The 16,072-nt window shown below is 38.7% G+C and overlaps 2 long non-coding RNA genes across 2 annotated transcripts; both read right to left on the reverse strand.

Annotated features, from left to right (window-relative positions):
- Window positions 1–2,392: 2,392 nt before the first annotated feature.
- On the reverse strand, window positions 2,393–3,028 carry LOC131220469 (uncharacterized). The gene is made up of 2 exons (XR_009158607.1): window positions 2,782–3,028; window positions 2,393–2,635 (listed from the first exon to the last, which is right to left on the reverse strand). It is a non-coding gene; the product is annotated as an uncharacterized LOC131220469 (long non-coding RNA).
- A 442-nt stretch (window positions 3,029–3,470) lies between these two features.
- LOC131220468 (uncharacterized) lies at window positions 3,471–5,821 on the reverse strand. Its single transcript, XR_009158606.1, has 5 exons — window positions 5,178–5,821; window positions 4,621–4,770; window positions 4,260–4,328; window positions 4,066–4,142; window positions 3,471–3,628 (listed from the first exon to the last, which is right to left on the reverse strand). It is a non-coding gene; the product is annotated as an uncharacterized LOC131220468 (long non-coding RNA).
- Between the last annotated feature and the right edge of the window lie 10,251 nt (window positions 5,822–16,072).

Genomic DNA, 16,072 nt, shown 5'->3' on the forward strand with positions numbered 1-16,072 from the left:
GCCAATCAACTGTAAATCGAGACCCCCATTGATCTCGTCTTCTTTCCTTTTCTTAATTTTCCTTTTTCTTTTCTCTTCATCTTGGCCAGTAAAGTCTGCATAGACTAGGCCCTAACTCGGCCTAAACTAAGCTGACTCGGTGCAACACTTCTGAGTCGAGATCCCTTTCTTTCTCATGGTCTTCTCGTCCTTTCTTCTTCTCCTTTTTCCTCTCATCTTCTTTCTCTCTTTCTACAACTCGTGTCCAACAGTTGGACTCAGTAGCACTCGAACCGACTCCATGACTCAACAGTGAGTCCACCTAGTGTCGTGCAAATGGTGCGACAGGGACGCACCCGCACCCTCACTTCTCTCGTTCTTCTTCTTTCTTTTCTTCCTTGCTTTCTTCTTTAATCTTCTCAGCTCCCTTTTCTCTCCTCTTTTTTAGTTAGGAAAGCCAATGAGATGTTGGACTTGCCCCGATTTACAGCGACTCAAGCCGAGTCAACTCAACTAGTTACGGCACTAGAAATGGCCCCTTTTCACTTTCTCGTTCTCTTTCCATTTTTTAAAAAGGATGCCCTAAAATGTTTCCTAAAATAGACTCTACTGATCCTCTTATAGAGGATTTTAATGCCAACTAATCCTTGGATTAGTTACGATTTCAGCTAAGAAGATTCGAGAATTTCACTCGAAGGAGTCCAAAACGTAGCTTAGAGACTACATGACTGTAATCGGAAGGTATGGATGAATTTCTAAAGTATTAGCCCACCAAATGAGAGGTTCTGATCGGTGAATGAGTCTCATCATATGGTGATGGGTTTTCCAAATGAACGGGGAAGATGACCCAGCCGTTAATGGCAAGTCATCGACTGATGGTTGTTCTTGTGATTGATGATGTTTGGACGGTGTGGATAGGTCCACTGAACCTCATAGGGTCCACAATTTGGGACGGATGCCTAATATCCCTAGGATTCTCGAGATTTTTGAGTGTGGTGGCTTTTTTTCATTATGACGAAAGCCCTAAAGTCAGCTTGAATTGTATCATTGAGATTCGCTGAGGTAGAGGGCTAGGATTGCAAGAGCCCTCCCATTTACGGATTGCCATTTGGTAGTAACAAATAGTTTCAGTTTAAGGAAACCATCACACACACCAACAGTTTTGTGCCAGCTATCGTGCATATGCACACGTGTGAAAACATGCGGAACCAGTTAGGTTAGGTCAAATTTTCCTGCTCTGTAAGATGAACGGTTTGGATCATTCGAGATGAACATGATGGTGGCCCACGGCAAGCCGAAACTGATGATGTCCATGGGTAAATAGGGAGAAAAATCTCCTTTTCTGTTTTCATTGGGTCAACACGATTTAACCGTGTTGACGAGTTCGGTGTGCTGCAGGAGCACCACCCTTGGTGCTCACAGCACTTGTGTGGGGTCCACTATGATGTATTTGACCAATTCACTCCGTCTATTTATTTCAATAAATAATTTTAAGGTATTAGGCTAAAGGTGAGGCAGATTTGAAGCATAGGTGGGCCATATTATAAAATTTTCAATTTATTTTATGATTTCTATTGAACCAACAATCAAATTAACTCCAATTCTGAACCTTAAAGGTATAATGATTCTAACAACTACTTACATGGAAAGCAACAATAATCTCAGTGATTAAATGGTCTGATAGTGACAATTAAGTGATGGATTGATAGATTGAGGGTTGTGGGTTTAATGAGTTGTGAATTTGGCGATTTTCTCTCAATTATTGAGATATCCTGAGATCAGGGCCTTCCAAAGGTCTACATCGGACAATTTTGATGGTTTCTAAGGCTGTGTAGTCGCAATTTAATGGTTGATTTTATTGTTCGATAGTCAAATTAGGGGAACCATTTGTCAGATCATTCCATACCCACATCGATTCTCAGGTCTCTGAGAATTGCTAGATTCACTACAAGAAAAACGAGCAAAGGCTACGGCCAAAAACCGTAGCTAAAGACCTTTTGCTACGGATCTAGTTCGTAGCACGTCCTTCGCTATTGGTGGGGTAGCTAAAGGTCAAAAAACGTATGGCTACAGATTATATCCGTAGCAATAGATATCATTCTCTACAGACAAAAGCCGTGACTATAATTTCTGTAGCGAAATGTAGCTATGCCTACTGATTGAATCCGTAGCAATAGATATCAATAGCTTCAAATAAAGGCCGTAGCTATAATTTCTGTAGTGAAATGTACCTACGGCTACGGATAATAGCTACGGTTTTCAGAACAATAGTTATGGCTAAAATTCGTAGCTATTTTTTGAAAAATTAAAATAAAATTATAATAATGGTGCCTGTTTCCATTGCAAGAACCTGCTGTGATTGATAACTCATCTAAGCTTAATGTTGATAGGAATAGTACATAAAATGCAATCAGGAAAAAAAATGATGCATTTATTACAAATAGCAATCAAATCATACAATGCATCCCACATTCACATTTCTAAATAAACAATACTTCACTTTGCTCAACATATCATAAGAAGATAGAGCTTCTTCTTTCCCTGAAACTACAGATGTAACTTCTGTGGACTTTGACACATGATCACTTTCAAGTTCTGAAACCCTTCCCTTGAGAAAGTGAATTTCGTCCTCCAATAACTTCTTTAGTTTGTTAGCCTGTATAAAATAGCATTTGTAGACACAATCAAACAAGCATGCCTTTGTACACATCTCAAAAGAAAGAAAGACAAAAAAAAAAAACCCCCACTGAAAATAGGGATTCCAACTGTCAAACCAATGAGGTTAAATATATAGGGATGTACCTCAGCCTTGAATTTTTCATGAGCAGATTCAATTTGCTTCAATGCAACTTCATTTACTTATGCTATTTCTTTATGCTGTCAAAAAAAATATCATAAAATATTTAAATCCTTAAGAGTATCAGATAATAAATCCAAGTAAAAAATCTAAACCACCTGTAGCACGTGATCCTTGTTGGCTTGTGCCTCCCCTTTTAGTTTTTCCATCTCTTCCTTTGTTTTCTGCATGTCCTCAATAAGTTATTACATATATAACTAACAAAATTGGAACATACTTGCAGAAACATTACATAGTAAGAGAGAAAGACATAAGTAAGAAAAGGAGGAGAGAAATCAGGCCAAAATGTTTCTCATATAGATTATACATACATATATATAGGTTATGGCAGAACCTATATATAGGAATTGCAATGGCAAAACCTATACAAGCCCCATACATATATATCTGCCATTGCAATTCCTATGTTTGCCTTATTGCAATTCCTATGTTTGCCTTCTTTAATGCAGGTGCATCATTGACCCCATCACCTGTCATTCCACAGATGTGCTTTCTAGCCTGGAGTTTCTTCACAATCTCATACTTGTGCTTTATGGAAGAAAACCTTGTGCTTTGTGGAAGAAAACATAGTATAAGAAATGACATAAGAAAAATTGATAGGACCAACAGAATAGGCGGAAACTTTACCAGGAAACACCCTAGTAAAACCATCAGCTTTCTCAATTAGTTCATCCACAGGTAGAGCCGAAACTAATTCATCCTTGCTGTCCCCCAGAAGAGATGAAGATGGGTACAAGTTTGTACCCATTCCCAACCGATGCTCAGTTTCCTTAGCAATTGCCAATTGATCACCTACAATGGTTTCCATGGGGGACATTAGTGGAAACATATTTAGTGATATAGCAGCACTGACTGGCAGTGCGATAATACAAAGAAAACCAGTTCAAACATGAAAAGAATGATTTTGACAATGAGAAAACTCAGAAAAAGGTTTCACTACTCCCAAACTTCAGTTGGGAAATCTATAAATATAAAGGGAAAAAGGAATTGATAAGCCATTGTATTTATTGTTTGGCTGTGGATATCTCTATTTAACCGTTTGCTCATACTATGAAATTTGCTTAGTTCAGCTCAGTGTTGATTCAATTCATAGAAATAGAAAGAAAAGAAGTGTTAATATCACAATTGCTGGACAGCACTTAATGCTAAATTCTCATGAAATGCCATCACATTGGAAATCTAGAAATCAAAAGAATGGCAGATGAGTAAAATAACATTTATCATAATACCTATAGTTGAAGTTCTTCACAACAAAATATACTGGTGGTCCTACTCAGAGATGCTCTGAAACATTATCAAAATAACCCTGCATGACATGTCCATCAGATGATTCCACAAAGCAGCATTGTAGATTCAAAGAAGACATGAAAGATCACCACAAAACTGAATGGAATTGGTGCATCAGAGAAATTTGAAACACCACCTAAAGATACGAATCTCGCAGAATAACAATCTTTTGTTCCAATCCAGGTTGAATCCTCGTAGATAATGCCTTAAACATTTAAAAAAAAGAGTGCGGTTTTATAAGACCATAGTACAACTAAGTAAAAAGCATCTATTTTTCAATTAAAAACTGATTCTAAAAGGAAATGAAAGAAAGATTTGTTATATGGTGTCAATTAGAAGGGATTAACTTGTAAGAAAGTTAATCCTGACAGATGCAACTAAATAATATGGTAAAGGGAAGGCGACATCTTTTCCTGGATGAGTGTATGGAGTAGAATAGTGGTGTAATAGCATATCATTTGCGGTACATGAATGGTCTAATGTTGTGGAAGACTCACCTGCCAGTAACCTTTCTTGAGTTATAGGAACATATGCATGCTCACCCTTATAACAAACTTCCATTACGGATACATCACACTGTCATCCCCATGTACATCTAAACAAGCAGCTGCTTAAATCAACAATTCTTCTAAACAAGCAGCTGCAACCTGCATATTTTAGGCAAGAGAAAGAAACCCAAGGCATCACATACAATTACCATGCATTGTGGCAAAGAACTACTGTGACTGAACCCAATAGCAAAAGAAAACATTAAAACCAGTTGTACTTATCATCAAATGATTATAGTAAGTCATCTCCTAACAAAGCTATGTGTGAGTTTGAAAATTTGAAGTTAAATACCTTCATTATTTGAAGTTCAACACTTCAAATTTTACCTGTCATAGGATTCAGGTCTGGTGTATGCTTGGATTACCTAGTTATATTTCTCTGTTGGGTTATTAGCAATTTATCATGGTGGGTATCCTTCATGCTCCCACACTTTCCAGAAATCTCAAGCAATTTATTACCACAGGTATTGAACACAACAGTGATTTGGCTTAGACTCAAATGGTACCTAAATTCCACATTTGGGTGCTCCCACTTTTAAGGGTAGATGGGTTGCACTCAACCGAGTCGGCATCTGAGCAGTTGTGCCATTTCCAGAAACAGATTGCACGTAGAACCAAATTACCTGCACTGAATCATAAAAAGGAGCAAGAACAACATTATTGCAAATATGAAATTCCAATAAGCATTTCAATCAATTGAGAACCAATACTTCACTACATAAGTATTTGGAAATAATGGTTAGATGATAGGGGATTCATTAGTGCAAATAGGCTCAGAGAAGACAAGAAAGTTCTGAACTTGCCATTATATAGTTTTTGCAACTGTAGTAGCTGCTATAGATAACTTCTGTCCAACAAATAAGATTGGGAAGGGTGGTTTCGGCCCTTTTTATAAGGTAACTGGAAATCGCACCAATCCCGTAGTAAATTTCAATAGGTTTCCCTACACAAAAGTTGAAAGCAAACATTATCAGATTGTCTAAAAATTCATTCCAAATCATCGAAAGTTCCAAGCACGTAGCATGATATGGAACATAGATGGGACAAATACACAATGTTATTGAATTAGTTGATTTGCAAACTACTAAAAACATTAAAACTCTAAAATTGAATTCAAGAGAGCCACGGGACAAGTGAAAAAAAAAAAAACTAAGCTGTCAGATCTTGTGGACATGGGAGCATCTTTGTTGTAAGATGAAATGATCACTTTCTTAGCACCACCCTATTTAAATAGGCCACCATTTTATCTATTAAATAAATAAATAAATAAAACCAAAATTCATTGTTTTCATCTCTAGCATTCAACCACAATAACAACAGTTTAACATTGGACAATTTGAACAAGCATTTCACAATCCCATTAAGAATAAAACAAAACTCTGCAAGGAAGCATTTCACAATTTCAAGACTGATGCATTTGACACATTATGTCTAAATAACGTAGTCAAATGGAAGCACGAGTGGCCTATCTATTTGCGAGTGTAGCTGCGAGACTGATGCATTTGATGCATTATGCATCATACTCTTTGCAGTGTTCCATTTAACATAATATTGCATATCTCCAATAAGAAATACAACTGTAGATAAACTTTTAAGATTGATGTCCCATGCAGTCATACCAAGAAATTGTTCCTTTTACACTATGATGCAGGAATTCGTTACTTGAGTGTCACAAATTCATATCATTAAAGGGCATACAAGTATTTAGGACCTAGGTCCCCTGATTCATGACAACTCTCATAATAAGGATTACTTAAATGGCCAACCTAGGACAAATGTACCTCCCCTGTACTTCATCGGAAACAAATTGATGTGTATTAGTTAGATAGAAAACTAGGTATATGGATCTACCTATCCTGGAACTGAATAGTCTTTTCTTTTGAAATCAGCCTGCAAGGAACAATGCTGGAGAAATGAAGGGTCTCGATTCGTTTTATTATATCATTTTAAAATATTATAAGAATAACTCCAGAGATAAGACAACCTCAGTAGTACAAGCATACTCAAATATTTACTGGTTGTGTCCTTGCAATACTAGAACACAAATTGAACATATGAGCTGTGAAGAGAGTAAATGGTAACAAACATCTCCATACAATCTACATCAGCTAGTATCTGTACAAATGGGAGGACAAATAAAGAGGAGGTGATTGACAAAGGTTGTTCTTGTAATGAAATTAAGTGGGAGTTCTTTGTAGAACTGGGCCCATGGAGACTCCATTTATTATCACTGAACTTTGAGTTTGTTGTCAAAGAAAAACTTGTCTCATGCATTAAGGGATCAAATGAGATATACAACAATCTTACATGAGATGGAGCAGTCTTTCTTCGCTTTCCCAGTGTTCTTTTTCTTTAACAAAATCGTCTAAAAAAGTTGAGTACTTCAACCATTCTAACGGGCAGACATTGCTTAATTGAGAAAGAAGTTAATATTTCAACCATTTCACAGCATACAACATACTGCCACCAGCTGCCATCCATGCTATAAATCAAAGGTTAACTAAGCATGCCACAAGCAATATTTGTGCTGATCAATCTATCCAAAGGCAACAAAACAACAATATAACAACATTGCAGCTTTTTTTCTTCTTTCCTTTTACATTTTAGCATGACCAACAAGCTACTATTAATATGTGGATAAAATTGAGCTTTGTAAACCACACCTTGGACTCCTGTAAAGAAATCTCAGAATGAAGTCGATCACCCTCCCGTTCCAAAGACTTAATTCTCCTCACTTCATTATTCAGCTTTTCATTAAGCAACTTTAGTTCATCATGTTGGCTAGTAATGACTTGCCTTTGTTCATGTAAATTACGCTCCAGCTCTCTTTCAGTGCATTGCCTTTCAGAAAGGGATGACTCTAGCTCATGCTATCAATATAGACTGCAAAATGGACAAATAAATGCCAAGGAGAGTTGTGTACCTTGATAAGGGAATCATGTGCCTTTCCACCCTCTGCTTCCCAACTCTTCTGCTTCTTCCATGCAATAGCATCCTTTCTTAGTCTCTCTCTTTCTTCAATGGCCGAAGAAAGTTGTGGTTCCACAGAGAAAAAATAAAAAGAAAAAGAAAGTTGTGATTCCACAAGGAAAACTAACTAAACAAATGAACAGAGACAACAGAGAAAGAAGGTGCTCTATAATTTAAAGGACAAAAAAAAAAGAGGAAACATATACTCATAACATAGAACATAATCCTATAACTATAGACTTTTTTCTACAAAAAGGAATGGCAACATAGAATCCTTAATAGACATAGGGGTATCATGCATCTGAACACCTAACAGACCATCATCTTAAAGTAAATACCAAAGAAATCCTTGCTGATAGCATAGAAAAATTAGAAAAGATACTATAAAGAACAAGAGTCGGCAAAATCATATAAACACTTCCTGAAACTCTAAAAGTGCAGAACTTTCTCAAAATCCGGGCAATAATTTAAAAATAAAATTCTGATGGATTCTTGAATTTCTTGGACATGCAAAAATATATCATCTGACTTTGTGGCTTCACTTCTTAGATTCTGAATCGTCTTAGAAACAGTAGCAAACTTTTTTTTAATCAACTGAATGTAACCAGAATGAAATAAAGAGTCTAATGCTTTTGCATTTGGTACGTCTCCAACATCAGATATGCCAAAGTTCATTAGAAGCTGAAAAAATAGAATAAAATGGAGATATGCAAGCAGAACGACTCAAAACTTGGCTAAGGCCCCAACAAATTCATCAGATTTTGATGGGCCAAATAGAGGAGGATCAATAAGCTGGATGTGAATGGCAACTTTTGGTCCAACGAGCTGGATGTGAGCATCTCTCATTAAATAAATCAACCAAAGTTCCTTGGAGTAAATCTACCCATCCTTTCTAATTTTTAGTTATAGACCTATACATTTGTGTATACAATACTAGATGCTTGTGGGACTCACAAACCAAGATAACCATCGTCAATCAAGAGAGTGAAATAGTGGACCCCACAAACTAAAATAACCATCATCATCATTAAAGTAATAGTAATTACCTCCCATCTCCAAGGATGGAACTCAAGGACACTTCCATGAAGAGATATGTCTAGATGTACAACACTGAAAACTAGGAGGACGTTCCATCCATATGGAATTGAATAATCTGGACCACAGAAATTGAGTTTCTTAATACAGATTGTGGGAACATTATAATAAATGTGCTCTTACATGCATGATTCTATAAACATATATACAAAAAAAGGTCCACCATAGGTGGATGGTGTACCTTTAAATCTGACATCCTTGAGGGCCTTTCAGTGCACAAACTTGACTATGTTCCCACATATGAGAGCTTCATTAATGACCTTCAATTAAAAATTAAAAAATGAATAAAACATTAAAAATCATACACATCATTGGAAACATGCTAGAAAGTGAGGGAAAAAATAATAAAAAGAACATTGAGGACAGATAGAAAAAGCAATAAACAAAGGTGCTAATCTAGCATGTGTGTTTTGCACCATTCATTAAAAGTAGGCAAGTAGCCTGATCCACTATAAAGCTTTTTAGCTTGAGTTTGACCTACAATTCTATATGTGGGCCCATTTTGATTTGTGAATGATGTCCAATCTAATTAACTACCTTTGGGCCTCTTCATGTTCTCCTTGGCACTCAAAGGAAACTCACTTGATCCAATTGATGGTATTATAGGGTGATCCAATTGAAAATACTGTTTAGAAAGAAAGCATTCATTGGAAGCACAACAATCAATAGCTGCCACACAAGATAAGGTGAAAATACTTCATTAAAACAAAATGACTGAAGGTCTAAAAAATAAAAGCAATTTCATCTACTTTGGGAGAGAACAGATTAATAAAACAAACGATGCCACATAGTCATACCTTGTTTGGAGCTGAACAGTAGACGGACCATTGACAGGAGGACCCTTTTGTGCCACAACAGCCTCAGCAATTTCATGCCAGCATCCAAATGTTCCCCCTATTCAGCAACAACCAACAAACGTGAAATGGGCCCACTTCATGACATGATATCTAATTCATATGCCAACGGATCAATGGTGGATTCCTTATTGCCCAAAATATCATTAGCAGCCGTTGCTTTTGTTGGGTGGCCCAATCAGTGTGTACATGGCCCACTTTTTCCACGTGTATGGCTCTAAATGAAACAACAATAAGATCTTCCCATTTAGTCACCATTCCAAATTCTACATTGGAGTAGGGTCCTTGAATGTAGATGGTTCATTTAGTGGGCCTATCAAGAGTGGCCCACGAAACAAGGGAAATATGAAAATGATGAATCCTACATTTTCTATTTTCAGTGTTCGTGTGCTTGATGGCTAGGCATGTTTTTTTTTTTTTCTGCCACAGCTCATCAACAGCGTGGCCCACCAGATTGACCATCCACATTCACTGACTGAGCAACGCTGGTTAGGAGCATGAGTTAAGGTCAGCCCCAAATAAAAGAATGCACACAAAGACACTCAACCTAGTCTTAAAACCTTAATGGGCATGGACACGAGTTACGGTCTGACCGGTAAAATGGATAGGGACAATTGATCCATCAGGATTTTGGCATGGCCCAATATTGGAAAGGCTTGGGCCTGATTTCTATGCCTATGCTTCAATCAACCCATTTCTACAAATTAGGCCCCTGGTATGGTGATCTAGACTGTTGAACTTATGTTCCCTACTCCTAATGGGGGATTCTACAAATTAGGCCCATCTTGATTTTCTGGCTATGGCGCATCCGTATGATGATGCACCAAACCAACAATGTCAATCACCATCCTAAGTGGCACGTGTATAGTGATGTCGGGTGGCACACTTCACAAAACTAAATGAACTAGCATTGCTGAAAAATGAATGAAAAATGGAATTTCAGCAGAATATATAATATTTTGATCTTAACTGGGCCTTAATGAGCTCATCGATTTCATGCTGGCTGTCGATTTGAGTCTCTAAATCAGAAATCCTCTGTGTATGAGAAGCATAAATCCTATACAAAAAATACCCACTTCCCAAAGCTCCCGTAACAACAAAAGCCTTCCTTCTATGCCTTCTCCAAAAATCCTTATTTAAAAAAAAAAAAATAAAATCAAATATACAATTTTTTTTAAGGGTTAAAGCTTAGATGATGATAATGAACATGATGATTGTGATTACTCCAAAAAGAAATTAGTAGGTAACAAAAAAAAAAGGAAAAATACCAAACTGACCTTAAAGAAAGCACTTTTGAATGTTAGGAAAGCCAGGAAATCATTGCTAGAACTTCATTTCCTGAAAACCCATTTGGATTTTGAACAACATAGATGGAAAGGAAGGAGACTAAAGCGTTTCTATGGAGTAAGTGAGACTCTCGCGTCTGTTATGGGCAAAAGATGAAGAAGAAAGAATAGCTGATTTGAGAGAGTGCACTGAGAAGCTGTCAGAGTTTTTAGGCCATCTAACATTCGCGGGAGCTCGAGAGAGGGAGAGGGAGACGGCGAGGGCGAGGGACCTCAAGAGAGGGAGAGGGAGACGGCGAGGGCGCTGACGGTGGGAGAGAGAGAGAGAGGGGGGATTGGGGAACGGAGAGAGAGAGAGGGAGAAAGATGAGAGAATGAAATAAGGAATGGAGGGGAGATGAGGGCGCGGCTCTGTTTTGAGCGCGCGCCCAATTTTGGGCTCAGGGCATGCACAGTCCTCTCAGGCTCCGTGGAGCCCACCATAATGTATTTGCTTAATCCATTCTGCCCATTAATTTTAATAAAATACTTTCGTTCGTAATCCCAAAAAAATGTATATTGAAGGTTCAAATGGACCACACCATAGGAAGCACATGTGATTTAATATCCATGTTTCCTACCGTGTGGTCCACTTTAGCCTTTGATCTAGCTGATTTTTTGTTTTATGTCTTATAATAATATTTCAAAATAGATGGACGACTTAGATAGAACAAATATATATATTTAGGCCCTATAGATCCCCTTACACCACTGTAAAGTATTAATGGTGTGGCACATTTTTAGCTATGGATTAAATCCGTAGTAAGTGTAGCTATGGTTTAAATCCGTAGCAAAAAACTAACGAGGTTTGTATTGTTTGCCTTTTTTTTGGTAGCGATTGGAATCCAGCCACAGATTTAATGATTGGATGGTTTCACGGTGATGATATTAGGTGGTGGATTGACAACTCAATAGTTGTGCACTCGAAGGATGGTGTATTTGATGCTTTAAGTCCCAATAATGGTGGACTTGATGATCTGATGGTCCGGCTTGAAAATTTGCGGATGGATGGCTCCACCCATAGATAAAGATTACTTCTAACCATCGGATTTAGGCTAAAATGAAGATGAACGGTTCCATAAGTTAGGTTATCGGGTAACACCCGAGTACTGAAAGTATAAGGTGTTACAATCTACCCCCCTTAAAGAGAATTCTGTCCTCGAAATTCAACACTTCTATCATGAGTGGAGTCGAGAACGATTTAATTTGTAATATTTCTAAGGATTCACTATATTTTCTATTTCCATCAAGGTTGTATGTTTGTATAAGGGTATATAAATAACTAACAAAATAAAATGGGATTGTTACAATTATCCCAAAATTGAGGCAGATTCAAATCTCAAGTGGACCACACCACGGGAAGCAGCGGTGATAATGATTCTTGCCGTTAAATTTTTTTAGGGCCCACCGTGATGTTTATTTGACATTCAACCAGTAGATTAGGTTATACAGACCTAGATGATGGTAAAAAACAAATATCAGCTTGATCCAAAACTTTGGTAGCCCCAGGAAGTTTTTAATGATGAGAATTCAATCAACACTGTGTGACCCACTTAAGATTTTGATTTGCCTCAGTTTTTGGGTTCATACCATAAAATTATTTTTAAAAATGTATGGAGGCATGGATGAGACACATACATCATGTTGGGGTCCACATAGCACCGACACGGGAGTAGCCAATCCATTTACGACGCCCGTTCATCTAGATAATCGGACGTGGATTTCATGTGAAAGTCTTTAGTAGGTAGTTCATGCGCTAGAAACTAGGTAGGGCCCACTGTCATGTTTATGAGAAATCCATCCCATCCATCCATTTTGTGAGATCATTCTAATACTTGAGAGAAAAATTGAACAAGATCCAAGATTCAAGTGGGCTTCACTAAAGGAAGATGTGGGTAGGGAAATTCCTACCGTTGAAACCTGCCTGGGTTCGACAGTGATGTTTACATGCCATTCATACCATTCATAACATCACTCATACCGGGATGAACTGACAACACAAATATTAGCCAGATTTAAAACTTCTATTGCACCATGAATATTTAAATGGTGGTCACTGAATATACATTGTTTCCTCTCATACAGACCACTTTAGTCTTGGATACACCTCATTTTTTGTCGCATGTCTTAATATGACCTCCCAAAATGCATGAGCGGTATGGATTTGTCACTAACATCTTGGCGGGATCCACCTAGCATCCCAGCGAAAGAACTTCCTGTGAAAGGCTTCGGCCGCGTCCTTCGAAGAGTTAGAGAATAAGGAGAAGAAGCGTGTTAGAGACGAAAACTTGCTCTCTCAAACTCGTGCATAAGAGAGCCTTCATCCAGACCATCTGCCTAAACTAATGGTTGATAGTAAGGTTCACACGTAATAGCATGCAAACCGATGCACAGATGATATATATATATATATATATCATGATGTATATATGTATGTATATTACAGCCCCCTCTCTCATATTTATATCATATACATACATATATATATATATATATATATATATATATATATATATATATATATATATATGTATATATGTATATATATCATGATGTATGAAAAGGAAGCGGTGATATCCTCTAGCTGAATGTGGGACATCCAGAGAGGGGTCCCTCTCATTTGGCACGCCGCACGTGCAGGGTGGAAGGTGGAACCCACCCTAAAATCCCACCTTAATATGTTTATATCCACACCATCCTTCTATTTTACTGAAACATCTTGAGTATTGGTCTAAAATTTAAGCTGATCCAAATTTCAGGTGGACCATACGATTGAAAACGCTCACGGATGAAAGCACGTTAATAAATTTTTCTTGAAACTCTTTTTGCACCTATGTCATCCAACCTGAGTCCACCTGATTTCCCTGGTACATACACTCTGCACCCTCACATGCACTTGCACACGCAATAGGGGTGCGTCACTCATGGATACTAACTTGATGGGTTGTGTCCCAAAATCAGTCTTAATGGTGCAGGTCGAATGGCCACTGTTAAAGCTTCCCTAGGATCACCATAGACCTTACCATAGGCATATAGTCATATCTATGCAGCCTGCCATTGGACCACACTTGATGGATGTGTCGTACACTAACGTCATTTTTAGAACCCAATTTCGTATAGATCTCGAGCAGCCATCTTACCGACATAAGTATCTTAATAATCTTATCCATTGACATACGTAGAATCCAAATAAGGAAGAAGGTTACTTGATAGAGTGGAATAATAACTATTTATAAACAAATAACTTATATTAGAGAGCTTAAGGTATACGGTTTGATTAACCATAATGAAGCAAGTGGAGGACAGCATTACTGTGTTGAAAATAAGAAACTATGAGGTTGACCGATCGCAAGTTGACAACATCTAATGTGAATTGGCTATCCAGGTATGTGCTTTTTGTGCACATCTACATCGTGTACCGTGGCATCCCTTGAGTTCTTAATTATCTCTAACTTATTGTTCATACAACATTTCCATACGTACCATGGCATGGTGCATATACCGAGAAGAAGTATCTTGATCGTCTGCTACACCACAGCTCGATCATAGTACATAGCCAACAAACGAACTATAAAATAGATGGTGTTATGGACTCATGGAGCACCAGAAGTATGGAAAGTAGTAGGAGATGATGTGGCCCTTGGGTTGAAAGTCCTTAAATCCCGAAGGTACCTAGGGAGGCCTCGGTGATTGGGCCAGGTGGACACATGGGTTATGGATTTGGCTCCCACTGACGGGCCAGGTTGACAAGGGGTAGGTCCAACCCGCCATAAGGATGAGGTGGCAAATGGGAAACGGTTTGACCAGCCAGCGCGGAGAAGCGCGAACGAGGTTTGTTACTGGTGTACAAAGTGGAGGTTTGTAATCCCGCTGGTGGGTAGCGAGGTGGATTGCCAGTGTATGGTGCATGGGTGTCGGCCTCCGTAGATCCTAAGTCTCAAAAGTATATCGATCAAAATCTGAGATGGTACAGTATATTGATTAAAATATGAGATGGTGATATTCAGATATATTGCAGTCAAGCCTATGGTGGTAGTACCATCTGCGAATGTTTCTATGTTTGGCATGCTGATATTTTTGAGTTATTAGCGAGATTGAAATAATAACAATGTTGATGCTAAAATCTGGTTCACCCTCGTCGAGCTCCGAATACTCGCACCGAGCCCTATAAGCCTGCACAAGGGAAGGACAAAGGAGACCCTAGCTAGAGCAGGGAACCCTCCGATGCCAAAGTCAGGCTAGGAATCTAGGTCTAGGTAGTGCGGGTAGGTTTAGGGTGAGAGATTTTGCGTACCTGTTCCTCTGCATGAATCCCCTATTTATACCTTTTAATTAGACTGACCTCTTCTGTCAATCTCGGCACGATCTCCTCCATTAGGCAGAGAACACGCGTCCATTGGTATTGTCAGTTACACAACGAACATGGAGTAACGGCCGATCTTATCTGCATTGTGAGGTTAATTCGAGTCGAGCTCGAATGGTCTGAGCCCATGCATAACAGCCACGGGTCATTGCCATTACTCCTTTCGGAGTATTTGATACATCTATTCATTTGGCCAAGCAGACCCCTGCTGTGGTTGTTTCGGGTCAGCCTCGCTTATGGTCAGTTCAAATTTTCCCATAACAGAAGCCCCCTACTCCTTGAGTTTGAGCTCGCTCGGACTCAGGAAGTGAATGACTTGGGAGATGGACCATCGCTCCCTCCATGATAACAAACTTAGGGAGTAAATAACTGGAGAGATGGACCGCCGCTTGCTCCATGATGACAGGTCGGCAAGGCTACTCTCCATTATCATGGCGTCGTACTTCGGCAACAGACTTTTGGGAACAAGCTTATGATTGACAAGTACGTGGTGACGGTTGGGGATTCGAATTGTTTGGGCGAGTAGGGTGCTATCGCATGGTCATTGAGAGGTGGAGGGTCGTTTGCGCATTGAATGTCATTTAGTGCTGGCAGCGCATGGCTTCGAGGGTGCCAGTTCGGACGAATGATACACTGCCACGTATACAACAGGGCTCGGTGTCACACCATTTCAGCATTAGATAGAGTTATCTGCAATGATTATAACCAACCGACTAACGCTATAAAGATCACTCTCAGATTCCTTTTGAGTCCCCTTGCATTTCATTTCTTCAGAGCGTTTGCGTTGTAAGCCA

The sequence above is a fragment of the Magnolia sinica genome, chromosome 12, assembly GCF_029962835.1.
Source record: "Magnolia sinica isolate HGM2019 chromosome 12, MsV1, whole genome shotgun sequence".
NCBI lineage: Eukaryota > Viridiplantae > Streptophyta > Magnoliopsida > Magnoliales > Magnoliaceae > Magnolia > Magnolia sinica.